Raw genomic sequence first — 27,352 nt, 5'->3', positions numbered from 1 at the left:
TTTGATTCAGTTTGTTTGTACCTTGTGGGTTGAGGTATGTGCATGGGAAGTTTGGTTAATTTCCGTTGGGGGTTTTTGAGTTTTGCTGTTCCGTTTAACGCCCCTTACAAATTTATATATATATATAGATTTCCACAGCTTACATTTATGTGCATCTAGTGTATGATCTATATATAGATTTGTGGTACATCAGATACTTCTCGTAGACTAGATTGTTGTTTTATGGATGTTTGTAGCATTGTCTCCAGAACATTGTGTGTTTTGGAATTTGGAAAACAATCTAGTGGTGATCTTGGTGCTAATTTAGATAGGAAAAGCAAGGAGCATTTATAATAGATAGTAGTATCACCTCCATGGTATGGAGTTCCATAGTCAAGCTCTGTAATGTGTAACCATCAATCTAACTTCACCAGGGGTTGAGACATGTCTCCTATTATCTATACATCTATATCTATCTGTGTACATCTTAACTAAGTCAAAGTGCACAAAAAAGCTGGAACAGAAAAAGCTGGAACAGAAAGGACTTTGACGATGGACAGGAATTGACTAAGTGGAATGGAATTATGGAACTCTGAAAGACGAATGCTGAGCATGAGATTAGTTTTATTGATTGTGTTATATACCGACTGTTTTAACTGATAATTGTTTTAACTGCTATTTTGTACATATGTGTATTTTGTGTAGGCATCAAATTGTGCCTTTTTGTAAGCCGCCCTGAGTCCCCCCTCGGGGGTTGAGAAGGGTGGGGTAGAAGTACTCGAAATAAATAAATAAAATAAGTATACATAAGCAGACATGTATGCAGACAAATAGTGCTTAAGTACATGAACTCTCAGTTGGACAGCATTGGTCCTTCAGGTGATTCTATGATATGCTGCCCCAGTAATTACCATAGAGTCACCCCGAAATAATAATAATAACAATAATAATAATAGTAATAATAATAATAAACCATAAGCTATTGTGATGGGAACTGAATTGTCAGCAGAGAATACATTTGCATGGAGTCACCTCTGCACAAATACACACACACAATTCAGATATGCAAATACACCTTTCACCCATTTGTTCTTGTGCTATTTTTATATAGCCTTCCTTCAGCATAATTAAACAAAGTTCATCATTAATACATAAAAATATAAAGAGCTATAGGACAATCCCTCCTCCCCATAGGACTGGTATTCGCGGTTTTGTTTAGCCATGGTTTCACATCTAACAAAATCCTCTCTAGGCATTTTCTAGGTCCTCTAACCTGTCTCTATGATATTATTACAATGGAGTCCTTCATTTCAATAAAAATCATTTTTATCTGCTGCTTGGCATTTCCACACAGATACATGGGTCAAAGTGTAAACAAAATATACATAATGCAACAAAATTAGCAGTCGCATTCGTTTCAGACTCACATTGGCATTTATGTAGAGGTCACCTGTAATCATCTTCCTGCAAACCATTTCCCTTTCCCCTTCCTTTTCCAATAATGGCATTCCCCTTTTAATAAATATCTAAGGGTTTGCCCTATGAAGAAGTTAGAGTAGATCTTCGAAGAAGCAATAGGACCAAGGGGTTCCTTCTAGTTGTATTTACTGGAAAGCAGGAAATATAGGAAACTGTTGATGAAAAATAAAAGAGAAAGGGAAAGAATGAAGCTTGTAGCTTCTTCCTAAGTGAAAAACCTGAAGAGAAAGGTTGGTGAGATAGAACTGGATAAGAAATCTCTGTATCTGTAGGTTCTCTATCCTGTGTGTTCAATCAATCAATCAATCAATCACTTTATAAATATTTTGCCTTTTCTTCAAGAATGCAACCCAAGATGGCTTATAGAATACAATAAATACCAGCTGGAGTCATAGAATAATAGAGCTGGAAGAGCCGACATGGGCCATCTAGTCCAAGGGGGTGTCATGCAGGAAAAGCACAATCAAAGTAGCCCCGACAGATGGCCATCCAGCCTCTTTTTAAAAGCCTCCAAGGAAGGAGCTTCCACCATCTAAACCACATATAGGTAGAAGCATAAAAAGTCAAGACTAAATTAATATAAAATTTAGTTTAGAATTATAAAGTATATAAAACATTGATTTAAAAGCATATATTAAAACCAATATAGTGTTAAAACGGAAAAGGCATTATTTGAAACAAGTATTTCCTAAATGCTTGCTGGAGTCTTTGACTTCAAAGTAATTCAAATAAGTATCTCAAAAAATCACTAAAACAATACTGTAAAATAGATCAGTATTATGATCCGCCATAATGAGAAAGAGTATCTGGGAGGAAGAACGGGTTTTAAAAAAAAAAAAGAAAAAAAAGATGGTCTGGTAAATTTACAGTGGAGGGGTGATTCTTGGTATTCTTAGTTCCCATCTAAGTCTCCTTAGTTACGGTTTTATACTCGATGCTAGTGTAAGTTGCCTGTATGGCCCAATGTGGCCTTGTGCAAACAATTATGATTACTTTTAAATTCTGGGAATGTAATGATACTAAAATAACAGATCTCTGTGCTTAATGTACTATGACATTTTTCAGGAAATCTGAACCTTTTGTGAATCAGGCCCAGTATGCCAGCTGCTGTGTTCTTATCTGGATTTTTGAAAGCTCCAATTGCCTTATAGCTTAATGCCCCGTATCAAAAATTTACCATACAAACTCAACAGCTGTTGCAATTGTTTCTTTTTTAAAGTGGGAAGCTCTTATCATACTTGTAGTTGTAATAAATATATGCATGATGAACTCAAAACAGCTAGACAAGAAATTGGCTAGTGGCTTTGCTTGTTACTTATTTCTTGTCTACATTCTGGGTTTGGAAATGGACACAGTTCAAAATCAGGGTGGTCCTTCCCTGTTGGTGATGAAATGGTGCCCTGTGAAGCCACTTAAATGTTACATATGTCCACCATGTGGTGTGGCTGCTGCTTCCACATTGCTTCTCCCATCATGCATTGAAGAAATTGCATGGGTCAGAAAAATGACAGGGTTCTTGACCATGTCAGTGTTGAACTTGCAACATTGTAAATATTGATTTATTACACAAAAGCATTCAGAAAGGAACAGAAAAACAAAAGGCACACATACAATGAAAGGGTGGCCATTAATTAAAAATCCCAACAGCAGCATCTCAGTTTAGATATCAATGATCCATCTTGGGCGGGGGATGTTTAAAAACAAGAAAGATAGCACTAGCATAGTTTCTCTTAGGAGAGAATTCCAGAACTTGGAACAACTACTGAAAACGCGGTCTCCTGTGCGCCTAAAAATGTGTGTCTGATGGTCAGATGGAAATAAGGCATCTTGTTCTGCCCCTACAAGCTGTTTGCATGAAGATGTCCTGATCTTACTGGGGACAGATTGATATGCTCAGAGGATCAGTTGATAAAGGCTTTAATAAAATAATAGCAAGGTTCAAATCTCAACTCCTCTTGATCTAAATGGCAAAAGTCTCTTAAAAGGTTAGGGATTTGCTCTAATGGTGATCTTTGCCTACTTGTCTGTTGTCTTTTCTTCTTTGTTCTCTGTGTCTTCAGCAAAGCCACTTTGCTTACAGAACCAACTATTTAATTGTTTAATTGATCAACCATTGTCTATTAACCTTAATGTGGAAAATTTATAGTATCTTCACTCCTCTGCCACCTCCTGGCCTAATGGCTGCCTTCCAGAGATGCCGTTGAGTCTAGCTGGGAGGCTCTGCTCCTTAGGAAGATTCTGAAAGGGAGGGTGAAGGGGATATTTTAAAGGGAAGGGGCTAACTCTGGATCCCTCCCTTAATGGTTATTTACAATATGCAGGCTAACATCTCCTAACTAAGGAGGAAAACAGAGGAGGTTTCTGTGGGGACACAGCACATCCCATCAAGAAATCCATGCATGTTTGTTATAGAATGGAGGTTCTCCCAAAATCCTTGAGCAGATTTTTCTGTGTGGCCAGGCTTTCTGGTTGTTTTCTTTAATTTATATTTTAAAATTGTTACAAATTGTTTTAAATCAGTTTTATTTGTATGCATACTGAGATCTTCTGGGATAAGGTGGTATACATATTTTGAATGAATAAATACATATTTCAAGCATTAATTAAACAGGTGTGGAAAATCAATTGCCTTATTACATAGAACAGTAAAGTTGGAAGATACCCCAGTGTCGATTCTGCTGCCATGCAGAAACACAGAATCAAAGCACTCCTGATGGATGGCCTCCCAGCCTCATTTTTAAAAACCCCAGAGAGGGAGATTCCACCATCCTCCAAGGCAGCATATTCCACAGCAGAACAGTTCTCATCGTCAAGAAGTTATTTCCAATATTTAGGTGGAATCTCTTTTCCTGCAATTTGTATCTATCACTCTGTGTCCTAGTCTCCAGAGCAGCAGAAAACAAGTCTGCCCCCTCCCCAATGTAATATCTTTTCAGTTTTTTTAACATAGCCATCATGTCACCCCATCCTCAACCTTTTTTTTCTTCAAGCTAAACATTTCCAGCTCTCTCAGCCCTCCTGATAGGACTTGCCCTTCAGACCTTTGATAAATAAAACAACAAACTGTGATTGCCTGAACAACCCAACATTTATATGGACTTTCCTGGAAAAACACAACATGGCTGGTTATCATAAACTTCCCATGAAGAGGTTGCTCCATGTTGTGCTGCTGGTTTTTTCATGTTCTGACCATTAGGAAGGACCTCTGCTGTTTATTACAGTCTTCAGGTTTGCACAACTGCTGCTCTTACAAGTCCTTTGTGCATTCCAGAGGAAGTAGTGCAATTTATCATTGGCATCCATGCATAATGGCTCACTAAAAATGAAGGAGAACATCTGTGGATTATAGCTTGAATAAGCTTTCTAGATACGTGGAAAGTATTTTAGGTGGATACAGTTTTCTAAAATATCAAGCCCTGTTGCAGTTGATTGTTTGGGGTCATACATTCCTTTCCCACATTTTGAGATTTTTCATAACTTCACACAGTCAGCTTGTATCGTGATCTTTCAAAAAAAAAACAACAACAATCCAAGCTTTTGAAAAAGGAATGGAGCCAAATTGTGATAATAGCATTTAAATATTTGTAAACTGTAATCTTGTCTATAATGAAGATGAATTGAACCTTGAATTAAATCATCATTATTTTATCAGCTTGTTGGGGCAAGTTCTCCAACTCTTTCACTCAGTATCTATTAATAATTAACTCAACAAAAATATGAACTTTCAAGGACTGGTCTCCATACCCAAACAGTGGCAAATGATCTGTATAAATTGCTTTTTAGAAAGGGCATTTGAGTATGGAATGGTGCAAAAATGACAGGCTGTTTATCTGAATGATTTTGGGGATTAGTAAGTGGGGAGAATTATTAAATATAAAAGTATATCTTTAAAATCTACAGAAAGATGCATCTCACCGAATAGAGATGCACTTGGCTTCTGTACATTTGAATTTTACTTCACTGGCTTTAAGGAGTTCCTTGAAAGTGTCAGCCAAAAGTAGGCAGGGAGTAAGAGCTTGTGAACTTTATTTGTGTATTTTGACATTCAGGTGGCTTTTAATAGGGTCTGTTTCTAGAGATTGTCAAGCAAATGCAGACACAAAGGAATAATGAGATTCTCTTGGGAACCAATATCTGGTTAAAGAACAGTAAACAAAAACAGATTTTTTTTTCTGTATGAAGATAACCATAAATTCTGTTTTGAGTCTGATCCTTGGTAATGAGCAAATCTGGGCAACTCTGCTAGAAGTGAATCATAGGACCATGCTGGAGGACCTAGAGTTCAAAAGAGATGTTCTCTTGGGTTAAAAAAATACAGCTTTTAAAAATTAATATTTTCCCCATTTTCATAGGAGTCCTATATCCCTACACCCTATAGAGTGTAAACTGGGTATGGAGAACTTGTGAAGCCTTATAGAAGTCTTTGTGAGGCAACTATCATCAGCCCCAGCCAGCATGCCTAGTGGTCTTGAATGACTTGATTCAGTGCAATGTCGAGATGGAGAATACTAACATGGCTTCAACCTGAGCTTACAGGGGGAAAAAATCCTGCCTCACACTGAGAAATGGGATTTTGATGACATGAACATTTTCATTGGCTAGGAAAATGCCAAAATTATTTGACTCATTCCCATGAAGCACTGGTTTCCAGAAGGTATCAAGCATTAAAAAAAACCAGACACATCAGGATCTCATTCCACATAACTAAACAGGATTTCTCTTTGGTGGGAAAGTTACTGTTCTAAGATTTATTGAAGTGCTTATCACATTGTCTGCATTTCTGGAGCTTTTTCATGGAAGTTTATTACAGCCAGTGGGTCCACTGAAAGAAGGAAACAGCTACCTCTCCTTTTACAGATGGAAAGGATTTACTATAATATGTATGCTTTGGTAGTTCTTACCAGTACTATTTAATGGCTGCCATGACAGTGCTTAATCTGGTCCAAATTTTATTGTAAACTTTATATAAGTTATCAAAATTGGTAAAATCTTCATGATAGATTCAGCATATTGGATGCAATAGTTCCTTTCACATTCAGACTAACACTCAGAATGGATTAACTGCTTAATTAACATGGAAATACCATCATTCTTGGTTCCTACAAGAAACTGCCTTCTGTAATATTACTACCAACAAAATTCTACACATGGAGACCATCAGAGCTGTAAGCCGTGCAAAAATAAAAAACATTTGTGCAAAGTCTGGGAAGTTCTTTTCCGGGGTGCTTGTTTTGCATTAAGGATTACTTTGGTTTCTTATTTTCTTGAAATAATTAGTGTGCATTAAGGAAGCAGTTATGGGAGGCAAAGTGTTTATTTCTAAAATGGTTCTAAGCATTAGATACTATAATGTAGGGAGGATGCTGTATATCTTTCAGTTATTTTTCTGTTTGTTTACTTGCTGTGCATGACGTAATTGTAGTAAAGTATTAACGGCAAACTGACATTTTGACTACAGCAGTATTAATGGAACCAGGGCCTCTTTTACCAATGATTCAGTCATCTGTCAGTCTGATAAATGGATTAGTGTAAGAGGTATTCCAGTGGGGAAATGTTGCCCATAGGGCTTCCAGCTAATTATATTTAAGTTGTTTAGTACTGCTGGGAAACAGCATCCAAGCAATTGCTGAAAGCTTTGATGCAACGTGCCCCATTAGAGTTTGCGCTCAGAAACTCATTATCCTTTCAGGCTAGGACTGGATGGATTCTAGGAAACTGACATGAAATTGAGAACAGCAATAAATAGCCATGTAGACATTATAATACAGCTTCCAACCATTTCCTGATTCAGCAACTTTCAGTTCTGACAACTTGTTTGCATTCAAAATATAATTATGTCTCACTTCATTTGTTGTCATCACAAATCCTTTTATACTTTACTATGCACCCAGATAAGAATGTAAGCCGATCTTTCTAAATAAAAAAAGAAAGAATGAGAACATCCCACTATTCTCGAGATCCCAGGTGGCCCTAAGCACATAAAGCGACTTTTAAAATTAGTGCTTATGATACCTTGATGGCAGTTGCTCCTTAAGTGCCTGGCCTTGCAACCGTTATCTAGCTTTATGACTTCAGAGTTGTCATGGCTATATAGTAGACTTCATATAGCACTGTCTTTTCAAACAACTCAAATTTTAGAGCTGGATTTGGATGCTGTATCTGGATGCTGGATGTGGATCAAGGGTTGCTTTGAAGAACAACATATCACATTGGCTTATGACCTGCACTTGCTTCTTATTTGTCAAAGTGTTCTTGTCTTTATGTGGTCCTCTTTTTATTGTATGGTGAAGGCTCCTTCTTTGGAGGCTTTTAAGCAGAGGCTGGATGGCCATCTGTTGGGGGTGCTTTGAATGTGACTTTCCTGCTTCTTGGCAGGAGGTTGGACTGTATGGCCCATGGGTTCTCTTCCAAATCTGTGATACTATGATTCTATGATTCTGTGTTTCTATGGACATGATTACATGCTAGTCATGCCACTTTGATCATACCATCCCTGACTTACAATCTTCAGCAGAGGGCTTTCTTTCAGTCCTGTCATTCTCACAGCCATATAACCCAGAATATCAAGGCAGTTAATCCACAATATCTGCTTTGAACTGGGTTATCTGAGTTCACATTACCATATAATCCAGTTCAATGTGGATTTTATACAGCTGTGTGGAAGGAGACTTAGTCTCATCTGTTTTTTGTTTTTTCCGTGTCAGGAGCGACTTGAGAAACTGCAAATCGCTTCTGATGTGAGAGAATTGGCCGTCTGCAAGGACGTTGCCCAGGGGAGACCCGGATGTTTTGATGTTTTACCATCCTTGTGGGAGGCTTCTCTCATGTCCCCACATGGGGTGCTGGAGCTGACAGAGAAAGCTCAACCCCCTCGCCTCAGATTTGAACTGCTGTCCTGTCAGTCTTCAGTTCTGCCGGCACAAAGGCTTAACCCTGTCTCATCTGATGAAAACATGAGAGACAACCTTCTTGGTGGATGCTCTTAGGTGATGAAATTCCCTTATGGAAGAGGCCTAGTTGACCCCTCTCTATTCCCTTTTATCCAGTAGGCGAAGACTGTATCTATTAAACAAGCATTTGACTTTCAACTGGGGTAGAATAATTTTTAATGAGATGTGCATTATTTGTTTTTGTTAGTATGCCCTGAATTTGTGTTTTTACCATGTGTTGGTTGATTTGGAGCCATGTTTGTTTGTTTTAGATACCAGATGGTCCTCTACATTTGTGAGGTTTAGGAGTACAGGACACCTGTAAAATTGGATATAGGTCTACATTTTAATGAAGAGAGTACTTCTCTAAACTTTTTAAGGCCTCCAAAACACAATTCCATAGAATGAACTTCTCCATAGAATCATCCTGGAGGACTTTTAAATGCCTAGAAAGAGCATTTGTATTGGGGGCATTGGCAGCAAATACAGCAATAAAAAATAAACAAATCCATGAATGCTTAACCTGCAAATGTGAAGGGACAACTATAATGTTTTAAATGGATTGTTTATTTAATTTACCAAAAATTGAGTATATATAATTTGTTGCTGTTGTTTTTATTTACTACTACATAGCAATGTTATCTTTGAATTTATATGAAAAGTACTATAAATTTGAGTCTCTTTTTTAGAGAGATGCAAATAAAAATAACTTAATAAACTAAAGTTTCCCATTTCCTTTTCCTGCTCATGACTCACATTCATTTCATTGGCAGTATCCCATTCAAGAAATTAGGTCCTACTTAGCACTTAGCTTTCAGTTATCAAATGGGAATTGATGCCTTTTGGTTATTTATCCACCTATGTATAAATGCCATATTTCACTACATAATAGTTGCTCTTACCCTTTAATCCCTTTTCAAATAATGTGTGTATGACTATTACAAAGTGAAAATTGCCAAGAAAGACCTCGTAGGCCTTGATCACCCACACACCAGCCAATGAAAGTAGTAGGCTTCCTAGCTCTCACCTGCCAGCGTGCAGGTGGGTAAAAGCTCACCAGTTCATGCGCATGCCAGGGAGATGTTCTAGCTCATGCACCTTCACTGCCCATGTGCCTGCCCTTCAGCGATACGAGGTCAGCTCCAAGGGGCAGGCACATAGGCGAGGTTTTATGAGGAATCCTTAAATCCCCAAATCAGGGCCCCAAAAAGGGGTTGCAACCATTATAGAATGGCGACCATTATGCAATGAAGTACACCTTCCGATTGCCTATTGACCTATGTCAAGGAATACACCGAAATTTTGCTAGTTCTTTCCTTTGAAATGTAGCCTACAGATCCAACTATATTTGTTTGCCATGAAACTGAAGTCAAAGGCACTCTTGGAAGTGAGTTCCCTTACATTCATGCATAGGTTTGTACTGAACGTCTTTCATCCATGTACCTTTAAAACACTTCGTAACTTTTCATTAAATATAGAATGGTAACATGAAATTAGTAGTTAGACATCAGTTCCTAATGTCGGAAGCTTTAAAATGAATTTGTATAAATATGTAGTTTTGAGAACCCTGAGTATCTATCTATCTGCTACTAGCTGTTCCCTGCCACGCGTTGCTGTGGCCCAGTCTGGAGATCTGGAAAATAAAGTAACGAGAAAGCGTTGGTTTCTAATATATGTAATTTCTTTATGCTTGTGGGTAAACAGTATTTCTTGTTGTTTCTTTGTCAATGTTGATGTGGAGATTGTCTGGTTTGCCTACTCTGGAACATACAACATATAATTGTCCTTTAGGGCTCCCTTTCAAATCTATGATACTATATCTCTGTATGTGTGAATCTATATCTATGGCTGGATGGCTCTTTGTCAGGAGGGCTTTGATTACGTTTTCTTGCCCTGGTGAAGGGAGTTGGACGGGATGGCCTTGAGTATTTTCTGTTGGTCATGGGGGTTCTGTGTGGGAAGTATGCCCCAATTCTGTCGTTGGTGGGGTTCAGAACGCTCTTTGATTATAGGTGAACTATAAATCCCAGTAACGACAACTCCCAAATGTCAAGGTCTATTTTCCCCAAACTCCATCTGTGTTAATATTTGGACATATGGAATATTCTTGCCAAGTTTGGTCCAGATCCATTATTGTTTGACTCCATGGTGCTCTCTGGATGTAGGTGAACTACAACTCCCAAACTCAAGGTCAATGCTCACCAAACCCTTCTAGTGTTTTCTGTTGGTCATGGGAGTCCTGTATGCCCTGTTTGGTTCAATTCTATCATGCTAATTGATTGTAGGTGAACTATAAATCCCAGCAACTACAACTCCCAAAAGACAAAATCAATTTTTTTGAGTGAAGGACATACATTGGGTTGTTAGGTGTATGTTGTCCAAATTTGGTGTCAATTCGTCCAGTGGTTTATGAGTTATGGTAATCCCACAAACAAACATTATATTTTTATTTGTATAGATTTGTTAGTCTTTCTATTGTGTATCATTAAGAAAGGTCCTTTATTTGTTTCACCAAACATCACACCTCCCAGGCTGCTTCTCTGAAGTTTTGGAAAAACATTGTTTAATATCCACCTTCTGCAAAATGGTCACCATACACACTTTTTATTTTTAATTGTAAAACTTCTTTCTTACCAATATTTTTTTTAAAAATAAATAAATTGGGGGGGGGGGGTAAAATTAAAGAGCTTAAGTCAATAGAACGCAGAGAAGGACTGTGGCTCAGCAAAAAGACCCAATATTAGTCCCTGTCATGCCTAGGTATCAGAGAATTGGAGAATCACGGTTAACCAGCATGATCACATCTTTTCACAGTATTAAAATAGATTAGCTACTGGTTGTAACTTGTTTAAATTAAACATACATTGGTTCATTCTCTAGTCTATCTGTAGAGCCCAATGTGGTAAAGCTGCTAGGAATTTTAGCTCCTTTAGCTCATCACCTTTTATTTCACTCCACTATGCAAGCAGTTTTAGTTATGTAGGTTTGGGGTTTGGTATAAACCTTAAACAGTTGAATGGGAACATTCATTTATTTATTCTTTATTATGTATGCCTTCCATCATGGAGTTCAAGACAATATACATGGAGTCAGCAGTAGGTTTCTAGTCCACATATCAAACAGACTCAGGCCAATTTAGCTTCAGCAGAGTGCTTCCATCATATGCTCCTAGGGTCCTTGGGCTACAGGTTTCCCATTCCAGTCTAACTCAATGCTGTCTCCTAACAAGCAGCAAGACTCGAGCAAAGATTGTTCTGAGTTCTACCATATGATTACCTTAGAATGGAAAGACCATGAGAATGTCACACAAAACCTATTGTACAGTAAATATGTTTATGTTATGAACCCAAAGAGGTTCTTTAGGCCTGTTTCATCTGCCCTTCTACATGCATTCATACATTCATTCTTTACATTTATGTTATTGTAGTTTCCAGGAAAGGTAATGCACATGTGTCTTTTTAGAGAAGGTGGCTCCAGGCCATTTCAGAGTAGAGCCATGCAACTTTTTCACAATGAATATAGCATATTAAAAAAAGATAAAGGACCTCAGCTTATTACACAACTTGATTGTATTCGAGGATCCAGCACAGCTAGAGTACCATGCCACTGGAGAACCTGTTTTTTGGAGAACCCTTGAATGTATAGACGTACTTTGATTTCACTTAAGTAGGCAAGTATTTACTGGTGATCAGCAACAAATTGGTTTAGAGGGTGGACATTTTGTTATCCTTTCAGTGCAAATTTGATCTGACTGAGGATACTATCCTCTTATCCTAGATTTCTTCATTGTTGAATCTAAAGATCTCCATGGTAACTCAAACCCCCAGCCTCTTCTCAGCAGCCTGCAAGAAGCAGTTTTCAATAGCTCAGAGGTCTTACAGTCAGGTAAGATGAACAATTCAGGAACAGGACTTTTCAGTGCTGTTATTTTTCATAATAAAGGAAACATCAAAGTTAGAGGAGAAATCCAAATTCTTGCCTGCACATACTAAATTATAATAATAGCTCTATTTCAGAATATTAGAAAAATAGGTCACTAGTGAAGAATTGCTGTAATTTTACTTAAATGTCAATAGAAACACAACTAAGAAATTCTAGGATAATAACCGATATTTCATCAGTAAAGTTATTCTGTTACATCTAAAGTTGGGTAGGTGATGGATTATTCTTGTAATAACCTTTTTATGATGTATCTCCTCTACCTTTCTCCTCCTCTGTTATAGTTGTTAGTTTGGAAAAGTGTGTTTGCATTTTTGCTTAATGCATCTTGCTCTTTTGTGATGACTGTTGTTTGAAACAAGCCAATTTGAACCCTATCTAAGTAAAAAATAACTATAAATTTAGTAACACAACTCCAAAATTAATTAAGCATTCATCAGTGGATGACTAAAAATGAGGACAGGGTACATCTCAACTGTAGAATTAACTCAGGGTAACACCATGGGCCCATCAACATGGCCAGAAAATGCTGTGTACATGTTGTATTAGCTTCAGTCCCCTTTGGGGAGATAAAGCGGGATAATAATAATAATAATAATAATAATTATTATTATTATTATTATACCCAGATTTTTAAAATACCTTGAAGATCCAGATCTTTGCCGGAATCGAGATTGTGGAGCCTGCCAGGGGGCATCCCCACAGCTATCCTGTGCTTCTTGGCTCAGGCACTCTGAGGAGGTGGGATGACAGTGCACTGCAAAACAAAGAGAACTCATCCTTCACTGTTCCTGGAGGCTGTCTGATTTCATCTTTGCCCACAGTGATAACACGACGGAGCTTAGAGAGGGAAATCCTCGCTCCCTTCGGCACACTGGGCCAATGAGTTGGGGTTTTGCACATGAGTGTGGCCTCAAAATGTGGTTCTAACCAGGGTTTTTAATGCTGGTTCATTCCGCATTTGGGGCAGAGTAGTACCCCATGTTAACTGGCAAAACCATTACTTTTGCATCTGAAATGATTATCCATACCAGGCTTCAGTTAAACTAGCATGTGTTCAAAGACAAATCTAATGTAATTAGACCCTGTGATCTAAAAAACCGGTTTAGCATACAAAATCAACATGTCTTAACAGCAGTTTTGTGATTGGTTTGATAATTAAGAATGGCTAATCACTGCCTCCTGTAGCAAACCATATAACTGTAATCTATTCAGAAATAATGTTATGGCACCTTACCTGGATCTGTCTCCTTCTGACAGAAAGCAGGGTAAAGGACTTCCCTTTCCAGCTAAGACTTTTATCCAGACAGCTTGAACTCTGGAATGTCTGATCATGTTCTCAGTCCTGATTTCCTATTTGTTCTGCAGTTCTAATTTCAGGTTTGTCCCCATATTCTAATTATACATACTCCTCCTGACGATATACAGACCACTGCTAATGATCTAGGTCTGGCAGATGTGTGGGTGCCAAAGTATGATCTGTTTGAATTCCAAGCAGTATAGAATTTCCTCTTGCCTGTGGAAATCACATGATTTCTCCTTAGATTACACAATCAATTACATGGATTATATAATTCTGTAGTGTAGAATAACTGTTGAGGATTTTGATAGTATTTCCTAAAACAAAACAGTGAAAGTATGTTTGTGTGTGTGGCTAGATACTTTTATGTCAGGTTCAATAATTTCTAATACTCTTGGCCAAGTCATATTGATTGATTGCTTCACAGTGCATGTGTTTTGTTTTAATATTGCAGTCCACAAGGTATCAACTGTAATAAATTCTATAAGAATGTCAATCGTCAAAATAAAGCCCTCAAGCAATTGTTATAATCATAAATCATGACACAGAAAAAGCATCTGCAGATTACAGAAGCTGATGTACTGAAAATCACAAATTACTAGCAGGAAGCGCAAATAAACAAAACTAGAATAAAAGAACAAGTCATACACTAATAATTTTAAACTTTAGTGAATAATATTTAACCAGTAAATGGGGGAAATTGTAGAAATACTACATGCATACCTCTTTTAACTGAGAAAAGGTGTTTCATAAATTTGTGGGATTGCTTTCTCCCAACTTTTCATTTGGCTCACTGTCAAAGGGTGCAGTATCCTTTTCAGGTCTAAGAGCACACTAAATTATGTTTTTTTTAAAAAAAAGAAACAAAAATATCCACATGGCTTGAGTAAAATACAACCATCATCTTTTGAAACATCTTTGAGTAGAACATGAAAATATATTTAAAAAATTAAAAAATGCCCACAGCATTGTCCACATCAGAAGCATCATGATCATCCTCGAACACAAACACAAGCTGATTCCCAACACCTACTAGCTCCACTGCTACCATCAGCGCAGTCTCTTGCCTCACAGAGCACACAATTCCACTATCACAGAAATGTAGTGCCATGCTGAGATGATTCCAATTGTATAAAGATATATTCCTGAGAACTGTGTAGTCCTGAGTTGTCTTGGGATTGGTGGTCATGTTGCTTGGGTAACTGGGTGGGCTCCCCCCGCCACAGCACAGTTCAGAGATCAATGCCTCTGATTATCCAGTTCTTGATCCCTTTGCTCAGAGCACGTCTGCCACCCAGCGTGTTAATTAGCAGGTGACACTGATAGGTTTAAAGGCAATGAGGACAGATGCATCAGTGGCCTCTCTTATTCATCATCTGTCAGAAAGGACATGCAGTATTCCTCAAGGCAGATTGGGAGCATAAAGGACACACTGGATTAGAACTGTGCCAATGTACATGGGCTGCTCTTTATGATGCCTGCAAATACTGTGTGACATATGGGCTAGTAGACTATTTGAAAAGCTATGTTTACTTAATATCACTATTGGTAAATTATATTATTGTATGCTATGCTTTCTTGGCTTAAGATGAGACCATGTCAGTTTTAGAAGACTTTGCAATTCAGGATGACTCAGAATGATGTTGCACTTACTGCTAACACTGAAAACATAATAGAAAGCTCTCTCCTCACCCCCCCCCCCCCCCCTCAACATTTGCTTTATATTTTAGCTGCAGCTGCTTTGTGTTCCTTTATTTTGAAGGAGGCATGATGCTTTAATTTTATCTGACTGCATTAACAACTGCATTCAAGGCTAATATGAACCTGACAAGCTCTCAGTTCTATGGAAGACAAATACCATTGTTGTGATAACTCCCTAGAACTGGAGAACAGAGGCATGTGTGTATGACTGAAAGAAATCAGTAAACAGAGCGACAAAGAGATGTCTTTAGTCAGTTTGTGGGAAACAGTTTTTAGGCCAGTGGATGCCTTTGGGACTGTGCAATGAGGCAGCCATAGGAAATCTTAGTATGCCAACCATATTTGATAATAGATTTTTGAGACAGTTTTAAACAGAGGATTTTAACGTTGGGATAAGTGATTTTAATGTTTATTTATGTATATAGTTATATCCTGGCATTAAATGTTTGCCGTTTGAATGTTGTGCTCTACCCTGAGTCCTCTTTGGGGTGAGAAGGGTGGAATATAAATGCTTTAAATAAATAATAATAAAGCGCTAAGATGTATGATGGTTGTTAAAAGGTGAAGGAAAAAAGAGGTAGTATAGTTAGGTCAGATACCATTATATTTACCTTTAAAAAAGTGATATAGTTGCAATTCTAACAAAAAGAGAACTCATATCCAGAGCATAGGATCAACATATTACTTGTACAAGTACAGGCTTAAGGAGTTGGGCATGTTTAGCCTGAAGAAGAGAAGGCTGAGAGGAGATATGATAGCCATGTATAAATATGTGAGAGGAAATCACAGGGAGGAGGGAGCAAGCTTGTTTTCTGCTTCCCTGGAGACTAGGACACAATGGAACAATGACTTCAAACTACAAGAAAGGAGATTCCATTTGAACATGAGGAAGAACTTCCTGACTGTGAGAGCTGTTCAGCAGTGGAACTCTCTGCCCTGGAGTGTGGTGGAGGCTCTTTCTTTGGAAGCTTTTAAACAGAGGCTGGATGGCCATCTGTCAAGGGTGCTTTGAATGCAATATTCCTGCTTCTTGGCAGGGGGTTAGACTGGATGGCCCATGAAGTCTCTTCCAACTATGATTCTATGATTCTAGGTTAGACATGTTTTTGTACAAATTTTGTACACAACTCTTTTTGTAATATCAAGTCAAAAATATTATTATTGTGCCTAGCTGTAATTCACTACTTCTCTCAGCACACTGTAACAAGGTTTCTACTTGTTTTGCTTATTAAAGATTGAGTATCCCTCATTCAAAATTCTTGGCACTAAAAATGTCCCATATTTCAGGGGGGTTTTTTTTGTTGGAATGCTTCGATATACATAATGGGATGAAAATGTTGGAAACTGAACCCTAAGTTTGAGTATTAAAGCCATTTGTTTTATATGCATAGCATGCAAGTAATTTGTATACAACATTTTTCATAATTTTATGCATGAAACAAAGTTTGTGCACATTGAAATTTTAGAAAGCAAAAATCATTATCTCAAAGCCATGCAAATGGGCAAATTGAGCATTTTGCATTTTGGAATTGTTGATAAAGGATACTCAATGTTGTACATTCAGTAGCAACCTGTACTTCTTACTGAATGTGTTCTGACTCCATCTGAAAAATAGAAGGGCTACCCTTCTTTTTGTGGTGTTCTGCAGTTTGTGAGAATAGAAGAACCAGCAAAAAAGAGAGAGGAATGAGAAGAAACTTTTTTTTATGAGTGTTGTGTGCCTTTAAGTCATTTTTTATTTTTGGTGAAGGAGAGTTTGAGGAATGAGAGAAGAGTGATGGGAAAGACCTGATGGAGTGGAAGAAGAAAGGATGCTGAAGCTGAATTCGTCCTGAAATAGTGGCCAGATAGAGGAATCGGGTAGAGTAGAGCTAGGTAAGCTATCTTTTAAATATATTTTATTAAGTTTTTCAGATACAATAAAAGAGGGGGAACATTTAGTTTGTATAGAAAAGTAGGAAAATATAAAGATATGGCCAATAGAAGAAAAAGGAGAGAGAGAGAGAGAGAAAGAACCCACACCCGAAACTTGGGGTTGGGATTTGGGTAGGGGGTTTAGTTCGACTTCCAATCTTCTTCGCCTTGGATTTAATCGTCTTTAGTCGTTAGATCGCTCTTGATTGTTTGGCAAGCTTCATTACATAGTCTCTGCTAAGAGCATTTCTTATTAAAATTTATCTTATCTCTATCATCCATTTCAAGTTTTCTTGTATCATAAATTTCTTTATTGGTGTCCAGTTTATCCTGGGTATTTTAATATTCTGCTTTATATTCATCCGTTGGGTTAATTTGTCCATGTTCATAATCTCTAGGATTTTCATTAGCCAATGTTCTTTCGTTCTCCATAGTCTAGCATAGTTTATACTGGCTGCCATCACTAGATAAAGAGTTTGTCCTTATTTAAGTCCACTTTGAAATCTATTACTCCTAAGAGAAAATATTCTGGTTTAAATTCTAGCTTTATGTCTAAAATCTTTTCTATTTTTTTCGTGGATATTCTTCCAATATGATTTGGCAATTTTACAGGTCCACCACATATGGAAGAAGAAGCCGGTTTGTTCTTCGCCCTTCCAACATTTATCATTTGTTTTTGGGTAACATTTGGCCAATTTCTGAGGTTTGATGTACCATCTGTACATCATTTTTAACCAGTTTTCTTTTAAGTCAAATGCATATGTGTATTTGATTTTTTTATTTCAGATTTTCTCCCAATCTTCTAATTATATTGCATGTCCAATATTTGCTGCCCACTTAACCAAACAATCTTCAATTAGCTCTGTTTCAGTAGACCATTCTAATAGCTTCTTATATATTTTTGTTATTGTCTTGTTTTCTGATATCAGTATCGTGTTCCAAAAAGTTCCTTTATCCATAAATCCTATTTTTTGTCTTTCGTATAATATTCTCTAATTTGTCTGTATTGGAATCAGGATATTACTTCATCTACCATGCTTAGTTCTTCTTGTATTTTCATTATGTACTCCTTATTCTGTTTTTTTAAAGATATCCTTATATGTTAGCCATTTATCTTGTGCTGTCTCTCTTCTTTGGTCTGCTTCTTGTGGAGATATCCAATTTGGTGTTTTGGTATAAAATCTTTGTATTTTTCTCAAATGAGCTATGTCAGTTATGAAGAACAATGTTATAGAGGTATCTAGGACAATTCACAGCATGTTGAGAAAGCAAAGCAAGAAGTGTGTGTATGTGTGGAGGGGAATCCGATCCTTAAATGGACAAGATAAAGTTTCTTCTGTGAGTGATTAGTGTACTAGTGATATGAGGTGAAAAACAATGCGTATTGGAATAATCTGAATATATAATTTCTCAGACTGATGAAAAGTGTGGGTTGGAATGAGTGTCTTATGTTTGGGGAGCAGCAAATATATTTTGTTTTGTATTCAGGAATTCACGACTTTGTCAATAGTTTTGAACATTACAGTTTGTCTCTCTGTGATATGGGTCCACATGGCAATTGTTGTGCCTCCACAATCACTTTGATTGTTTTCCCCTATTTCAGCCCTTTTTAGATAGAGAGAATTAGCATTTTGTGTATAGTTTTGTGGGGGGTAAGTCTAGATAGCCTCTTTCCCTTTGAAGCCTCAGTTGCCCTGCCCCTTTAAGAATCCCCTTAAGGACGGAGCCTCAGGCAGCGCATTTCTGAGTCAGCCTTTTTTGGTGACTAGAAGGTGAAGAGAGAGGAAGGTTGGAAAGTCAACAAAATAGCACATCCAGTCGGAGCTGCATTCATGTCTAGTCAGAGTTGTCTTCAAGTCCAGTCAGAATTAAGCATTAAGACCATCTTAGAGACAGTTGAACATCACACAAGAAAGAGACAATAGAAGGAGTAAAGATTCAAGAGCCTCCGTTTGGCCAAAACTGTTTCTATCTTTCGGAGACTTTCCCTCTCCTCATATAATAATAATAATAATAATAATAATAATAATAATAATAATAGCACTTTATTTGTACCCCGCTACCATCTCCCAAGGGACTCGGTGCGGCTTACATGAGGTCGAGCCCAAACACAACAATACAGGCAATAATCACAACAATACAAGCAATTAAAATAGAACATAAACGATAAACATATAACATTATCAATAAGACAACATACAGTTAAAACTGTGGGAAGGCCAAATGTAAAAATTAAAATTGGAATAGTGCTGAGGCATGGACGAAAAGGTGATAGTGGTGTTTGTAGGAGACATACGAGCAGACCTAAAAGTATAAAGTGCTTTGGAGGGACAAAGTGCTATGGGATCATTATTCTAGGAAGGCACACAGGAACAACCACGTCTTCAAGCTCCTCCTGAAGACTGCCAGAGTTGGGGCCTGCCTGATGTCCTTAGGGAGTGAGTTCCAGAGTCGAGGGGCCACCACTGAAAAGGCCCTCTCTCTCGTCCCACCAATCGCGCCTGCGTTGCCAGTGGGATCGAGAGCAGGGCCTCTCCTGATGAATGAAGAGATCGTGTGGGTTCGTATACAGAGATGTGGTCACGCATAAAGGCTTTGTAGTGAGACTCAGGAGGAGAGAGTCTAAAATTCTTGTCAATTAATAAATTCTTGGCAGGGGGTTGGACTAGATGGCCCATGAGGTCTCTTCCAACTCTATGATTGTATGTTTCTATGATTCTATTATTCTTGTTTGATTCAACTATATAGTCTCTGATCTGTTCCCTGCACAGCCAGTTCACCTTCCAAGTAGTTAAGATAGCATGGGGGCAGAACAGCGATGTTTTGCAAATGGATAACCAACATGGCAGGCAAAACTAAGGGGACCCCGTTACACTTTCCCCAAATTCAAATGTTCCCATCATTCCACAAATATTGGAAACAATTTTCTCAGTTCATATCAGACTCCTCCTGGACTTTTCTTGATTTGTTAGGTACCACCACAGAAACCACTTCCCCTGCCAACCCATAGGAAACCAATATTTTTGGGATCAACATTTGGCAGCTTTAGTTTATATGTAAACAAGATAATTGAAATGTTCTGGTTCAGTTCATAAATGGGTATGAATAGATTCTTCCATGAAGGGCAATTGTAATTTTTCCTCAAGTCCATTGTAGGAACACAAGTCAGCCTCCACAAATAATTATGTCTTTAGTATGAAAAAATCATTCTTGCATATCTGAACTTATCTGGTTCTGAGAACTGTTGTCCTATTTCTGCTTCTCCTTGGAGATTTAGGATAAACTTTTAAATCTCAGTGTTGTTGTGGTTATTGTTGTTTTTAAAAAGGAAAAAGGGTCTCAAAAGTGGGTCAGGGTGCAGAATACAACACAGTCATGCTAATTAAGAGTGTTGCAGGGTTCTCTCTCCAAAGCACAGAGCGAGAAGGAGATCAATACAGCAAAGACTCTTTTCACCGTGGAGCCGAGGGAGTTGGAAAAGATCCACTTCTGCTTTCAGACCTTAAAGGCTGGAGGCTGATGTCATTAAGAAAACCAATTGAGGACTGAAAACGAAACCAAGCAACCCTAATAAGTTCCAGCCAACATTACTCCAGGCATTACTCCAGGTGACCAAAAGCATCATGTTGTGCTGGTAATGGTTTGCAACAAGGATAATGGGAGTCAAAACCCAGGAAACACAGGATTGGCTGTGTAAACAGTTGCGGCTAATCCCATCTTTACATGGAACTTGAGGTTCACTCCAAATTCTGGGACAAAATTTGGAGCATCCCACAGCTTTTGTTAATGTGGGTCAAGGCTTCATTCCACAGCTTTGCCCCATGTTAAACCAGATCAGCTCCATGCATAGTTTGGCTGCCCTTTGCACTAAGTGTTCGGTGTAGACGTGCCCACAAACTCTGACATATCTGGGGTCAAGCTCTGAGCAAGTAAAGGCAAGTATCTTTCTCTTCAAAGTGTGTGGCAAATTTCTCACAGCATGTAATGGGGTCTGATCCCAACAGGCTTCTCTCCACAACTGTGCTAGGCAGCATGGACAAGGTTGTGATAATGGAGACAGGGTATGATTTTTTTCTCCCTCTTACCCTTTTTGCCAATTTTATAGCTACATCATATGCAAAACAAAGACAGCACAGCATTCGTCCCTCCACTCGTTTTTCATCTCCATCCCGTTCACATGCACACAAGAGCCACTTTGTTCAATCCATAGATATTCCTTCTTCGCCACCCTTTGCAGAAAATATTTTTCTACTTGAGGATGTATTGCAGTTCCACAGACCTTGCCAACACTCTCCACTTGGTTGTGGATACAGTGCCATTTTTATGATTCAGCTAAGATCAAATTTTGCAGAATACATTTATGATTACTGTGCAGGATACAGCAATTTCTTCATAAGCTTTTACCCAGTGGGTGAAGCATTTAATATGTACTAGTACAGATGGGGAAGTAAAGTGAGGCATGTATGTACAAGGGAGCAAAGAGAAAATCCCCCCTTTTCTTTACAAATAAATAGACTTCTGTTTCTATTCGTGTCACACATCAATGTGATGCTTTGTCCTCTGATGCTTAATCATGAAATGGCACAGAAAGCAATTCTCTGTAGTTCTGCAGCTGTGAAGCTACCTCAAAAGAAAGAATTTGAGTTTTTCTTTTCTTCCTATCAAAAGAGTTGGCCAGGTAGCTAGGGAACAGACATCTTCCCGTGCTGTTCATTGGCCTTAACTTTTGGAATCCAAATAGCATAAACAATTTGAAATAATAACAGATGGCTGCAGTTCTAAATTAGGCAGCACATTTTTTTCTGGTTATGGCTTTTCCATCCTCTCTGTAAAGTACCAGTTTGAAGTACCAGTGATTCTGTAGTAGTTTCTGGATGGGATATAAGTGAATTCTTTTGTCCAAGACAATAGGATAAGGTTGCTCTTTTGTTCTCGTTATCTCATAAGCTTAGGGTACCCAAACAGTAAATTTAAATGAAATTATTCATAAAGCTACTAATAAAATAATCCATTACTAAAAGCTACCTGTCACAAAAAAATCTGTCCTGTGTAAAAATAAAGATGTTATATATCACCCACACAAAGTGATTTGGAAAATGCATTAATATCTATGAGTAGCAATTTTTGTGCATAGTTAAAGCAACGGTATTCCCTGAAACCTATGGATGCGAGAGCTGGACCATAAGGAAGGCTGAGCGAAGGAAGACAGATGTTTTTGAACTGTGCTGTTGAAGGAAAATTCTGAGAGTGCCTTGGACCATGAGAAGATCAAACCAGTCCATATTCCAGAAGGATATTAGAAGATGGAAGTACTTTGGCCACATCATGAGAAGACAGGAAAGCTTGGAGAAGACAGTGATGCTGGGGGAAATGGAAGGAAAAAAGAAGAGGGGTCGACCAAGGGCAAGATGGATGGATGGTATCCTTGAAGTGACTGGCTTGACCTTGACATTGTGGTATTCTTTTGTAACCACTAACTTACCATTTAAGAGCCATTTTCGCGGGGAGGGGTGTTAGACTTGAAACTTTGTAGAAATCTGAGTTTATTAAATCTATATAAAATATATACAATAAGTCATAGATTTTACATTATTTTGTGTTATGGACCTACTTTTCATAATTCACAAAAAAATGACATTTTTTTCTGGCCACAGGCCTGCTAAGGATCACCGTAAGTTCACAGGCAACACACATACTATTATACTGAAGAATTTACAATTGGTATTAATAATGCTCCAGCTTCTGAAAAACTTTCAGAAAATGACTCTAATAAAGAAATAGTTTGCATCTGTATTGACAAAATTCTGATTTTCAGTCTTAACTTTGTGTTTGTGATAGCCTTGTTGCAGGAGGCTTATGAATGGGTTTTTGCTTAGCAACCAGACCCTACAATGTGCTGAGGCAATAATCTTGTAGAAGTGACATTTTAAACTCTCTCCAGTCTTATTCAGCTATTTCAGGACAGATTCACAGTTGTTTCTTTTGGCATTTGCTCAGACTCAGAATCGGGAATGGTAACTATTCTCTGGCTGCCATAGTTTTCTTTCCCTTGTATCAAATGGTCTGACTAAGAGAATGTTTCCTATTTGAACAACCCACAATTTGCTCTGGACATCCAGACTCATAAATTCTGAATGGAGCGAGATTCTCCCAACCCAGCCTGCCAGATCAGAACTTGTCCCCAATCATCTAAACCATGGTATATACTCTGCCGTTGCAAATTAAAGTATGTCAGTGTGCCATACTTTATGGAAACAGAAGTAGGTCATGCAAAATTCAGCCTCCCCTCTGCTCACCTATGTGGGATGCCAAGGCACATTAGAGTATAGCAGCTTCCATATGCATAACCTAACTTGTACTTTCACAGTGCAGAGAAGCACAAAATGCCAACCGTGGAAAGATCTGCTGCTCTCCCTCTAAATGCATAGTGTCCGAGCGAAATTGGAAATAATTCAGGTAGACTTATCTGCTCGGATCACATCAGCGTGTGTATATTAACTTCATCCTGCAGATGTGAATGGCTATTCATTTCCAAACGCTGGTACAGATAAATATCTGCCTCTTATCTGTGTGCCTGCCTCATTTTCCTTCTGCGTTGAACTATTAGCACAGAACAGTTTTCTGCAAGTGAGCATCTCTCGATGGAGGCTGCTACTAACATGGTGAGCAACTAGCTCTGTCGCTTTTATTGTTTGCCATGTTTGGTTAGCATTGTGGCAGCTGTAGCAGTGTAGGTACAAAACACAAAGGCCACCTTGTTATTTCTGGCACAGTAACAGAAAATAAAATGTGATTTTTGTATAGCAAAAACTTTCTTTTTTACTGTCTTCAAAACAGTAAAAGATGTAGACAATTGGAATGGAAGTGCACCAGAAGATAAAGCTGCTCTTTTGAATGATTATGTGTATTTATTGCTGTTGCTGTTGAGAGCGTATATTGGTCTGTGATTAAGTAGTTTTTGGATCCAATTATTTCTATTGTTTTTAATTCAGTTAATTCAAATAGTCTACCTCTGAAAAGACAATGCTAAAAAGCAAATATATATATATCTGCCATGGGTCAGTGTTTTAGAATCCTGGGATTTGTAGTTTGTGATGCACCATCACTCTTTACTGGAGACGGATAAAGGCTTTGTAAAACTACAACATCCATTATTCCATAGCATTACACCATGGCAATTACAGTGTCAAATTGCATTAGTTCTACATTGTAGATATACCCTCAAGAATGTTACTAAGAGCTGTGTTTTATTAATTGCCTTTTTACTTTTCTTGGTTGTTCCAAGACCAGAAATGAACATATAAAATATTTAATGGTTCAGTAGAGGATTAAATGTGTGACCAAATCTATTGTAACATTTTGTGAATTTTTGTATTAAGGAGCATTTGACAAAATGGTGTGACATTGCAGTCAAAATGTTGGGCTTTGTCTTTGAGTTTCAGGAATTGACCATTGCAATATATATGCCTTTTTAAATTACTACATCTTTTCTACAACACAGAGCTATAACATTTACATGGTTAAAAACTACCATGTGTGTTTATATTATGTTGGTGTTGAAAGAAATGTATCTTCTGTAAATGGTATCTCACATAACAGTGGCTGAACTCACGGCAGGATGCTGCTTAGATCTGTGGCAAGTCCCTTCTTGTGTCTAGCAGCAGTTTGACTTCACAATTTTTTAGCTTATCTCTTTCAAGCTATCGTTTAATAACCTTATATTCATAAAAGTTTAAAAAGAAATACATTATAACCTGGTAATAGATGGGGAATGGGTGATGAGAGATTGAACAAACATGCCCCAAATTCCTCAGGAATCCAGAGCTCATAAGGGCTGGAGTGCCCATTAATGATCCTTAGATCTTTATAAGTACAATTGAATTGTCACGGGAAGTTTCCAAAATGGAGAAGGATATTGACAGTCAGTTCCAGGATCAATTATGACTGTGGATGACTATTTCTTAAACATGAAACATTGCACTAGTATCAGTTTCAAACTTTAGCAGACCTTGAATAATGATAGAGAATTGAAATATTGCAACTCATGATATGTTTGGCAGTTTAATTATTGTTTTAAATCAAAATGTTCCAGACTAGTGCATCATAAATCTTGAGACATAAAAATACTGAAATTATATTTGATTGTATCTAATTAAACCTTCTTTTGAATTCAGTACTTGGATGTATACAGTTAATTAGCTGAATGGTTTTTGTCAGCGGACAGAAGACAAATCTGATTTAGAGCAGCAGAAAGCATATTTTGAAAGATGTAAGGAAGAAATTGGGATGAATGTTCCTTACCTTAGAAGAAACCTATTTGAATAATGTTGAATTTTACACGGTGTAGCTTGAAAAACATGTTCTGTTTTTTAAAATGTAGCCATCAGATTGCAACAGGCTCCTTTTGTTTGGCTAAGTGTTTCCCATTTTGTTCAGCTGGACAAAATGGTTATAGAGAGGATTGGCAGGTGGCAGGTGGTTCCTGTCCTGTCCATCATGTGCCCATTTCTGTAAGATTTTACATTACGCAAGTTGACTCAAATGGCAATAGTGATGTCTTGACTTAAGAGTTTATTTGGTTTGAGCTCTTAACTCAAAATACTCTTATCTTAAAGTGAATTTCCCATTGAAATGCTATCAGTCCATTCTGGCCCCCTGAACCCCCCCCCCCAGTTTTTTTGTTACATGTCTTTAAATTTTAAAAAGGTACCTTATAAATAACAATATATAAAATGCATATTCACATGAAACAATAAAAAATGAAAAATAAACTTTAAAATCGTAGACGCATAAAGTTGTGGCAAGGAAGCATAAAGTACAAAGTGAAGAGGTTGAAGCATCAATTTTTTTCATACTCTTCCTACATACTCTTTCCAGCCTCCAGCCTCCTCTTGCTTTCTCTCCCTCTCCCTCTCTTCATGGAGCCAAAATTCCAGGAATAAAAAAATTCCTGGAATTTCAACTGATCCAAAGTTCCTCAAAGCAGGAAAGAACAAAGCAGACAGCAATCTTCCAAAGCAGACAAGAGCACAAGGCACAGAGACTGCTCCCTTGAAGCTCTATAGCTCTGTACTCTCGTGTTAGTGCTCTTTCTGGAGCTAGTGCTCCCTCTGGCACTAGCTCTTAACTCAAAATGTGTCTCTTATATCAAAGTAAAATCTGGGCTGATTGACAGCTCTTAACTCAAAATGCTCTTAAGTTACAAAACTCTTAAGTAGAGGTTCCACTGTACTTGACACAATTCAAGAAGTCAAGCACTTCTATTAGTATGACACTCAGTGTATCATACTTTTAAAAAAAAACAATAACATAACTGTCGATTAGGATAGCTTAGTCAGGAACATCTCAGTCCCTGAAATTTCACAGTCTAAACCTCAGATAAAGGAATTTTGACTGGTAATGTGCTGAAGGTTTGGGCCAATGATAGATTAAAGCATAACATATTAAGCATCAACCAGAACTACTCAGCGCATGACATTCAAAAACAGAAACTCAATTCTAATAAATGAAAGAGGAAGAGAAGAAATTTCTGGATCATCTGCAGCAGTGGTCTGAACCAGCCTGTAGCAATACAAGTCAGCACCACACAGTTATTATTTCAAGGCAGTGCTCTCACCCTGAGCTTCCTCCCCCTCCCCCTCCCCCATACACACATTGAGATCTTGAGATTCAAGATCTGGGTCCCAATTTAAGAGATATAATGATGTTGTATTGGAACCACACTGGATCAGCCATCCTTATAAGATACATTTGGAGTACCCCAAAATTTATGGATGCGCATTTCCCATTATAAACAGTGGTGTAGTAAAATGGTATCCCTTATATAAAATGGCAAAGTCAGTGTTTGCTTTTGGAGTTTTAAAACTAATTTTCAAGCCATGGATGGTTGAATCCATGGGTGCAGAATCAGCAGACACCAGGGGCTAGCTATTTTTATGTCTTCCTATGCTACTAGTTGCTGGAGGCTATATTATGGAGGAAGGAACTGGCAAAACCACCTTCTTGCCTAACAAAATCCTGTGAAATTCATGGGGTTGCTTTAAATCGACACATACAAAGTCTCTTGGGATCTCTGCTATAATAGTGTTCTTTTAATTAAAATCTTTTACTG

At 37.9% G+C, this 27,352-nt stretch overlaps 1 protein-coding gene across 7 annotated transcripts in view; it reads left to right on the top strand.

The window, feature by feature from the left end:
- TBL1X (transducin beta like 1 X-linked) overlaps nucleotides 1–27,352 on the top strand; it is a 178,075-nt gene that overhangs the window by 97,300 nt on the left and 53,423 nt on the right. The window contains exons 3-4 of one of the 7 annotated variants that reach the window (XM_060769925.2): nucleotides 12,165–12,272; nucleotides 17,078–17,202. The exons of 3 other annotated variants lie outside the window; for them this stretch is intronic. The gene's annotated coding sequence lies outside the window, so the exon portion shown is untranslated. Of the gene's footprint in view, nucleotides 1–12,164; nucleotides 12,273–17,077; nucleotides 17,203–20,549; nucleotides 20,850–27,352 lie in introns of those variants that run through there. 3 more of the 7 variants (XM_060769927.2, XM_060769923.2, XM_060769929.2) reach the window with 3 other exon arrangements.

Source organism: Anolis sagrei, chromosome 3, assembly GCF_037176765.1.
Source record: "Anolis sagrei isolate rAnoSag1 chromosome 3, rAnoSag1.mat, whole genome shotgun sequence".
NCBI classification, from domain to species: domain Eukaryota; kingdom Metazoa; phylum Chordata; class Lepidosauria; order Squamata; family Dactyloidae; genus Anolis; species Anolis sagrei.
This window is presented reverse-complemented; position numbering and strand designations above follow the sequence as displayed.